Genomic DNA, 425 nt, shown 5'->3' with positions numbered 1-425 from the left:
AGAAAGTTAGTTATGCCTAGCTGAGAGAGAAAAAGGTATGTAAATACTTTCCATGTATGCTTTTGATGTACAGAGAAAAGGGAGTGGAGTTTCTGGAAGGATCGTTTTACTGATTGTTGACTAATCATTGGTGGCTATTTTAGGATATGTTATATTTTCTGACTGAATGATTTTTGACAAATATCACAACACGAAACCATTGGTCCTAGGTTCTCCATTTAAATTCCATTAAAGTATCCATTATCATGCTTCCCAGTTTTGAGCATTGTTCCTTCTTTCAGTTCGCTAATACTGTGCATCTGTGTGTTTGGGTGTGCATGTGCATAATAGATAAATAGATAGAGCGAGTGAGATAGAGAGAGAGTAAGTGAATGAGTGAGTGAGTGATATATATATATATATATATATATATATATATATATATA

Source organism: Octopus bimaculoides, chromosome 1 (assembly GCF_001194135.2).
Source record: "Octopus bimaculoides isolate UCB-OBI-ISO-001 chromosome 1, ASM119413v2, whole genome shotgun sequence".
NCBI classification, from domain to species: Eukaryota; Metazoa; Mollusca; class Cephalopoda; order Octopoda; family Octopodidae; genus Octopus; species Octopus bimaculoides.
Note: the sequence above shows the minus strand (reverse complement) of the source record.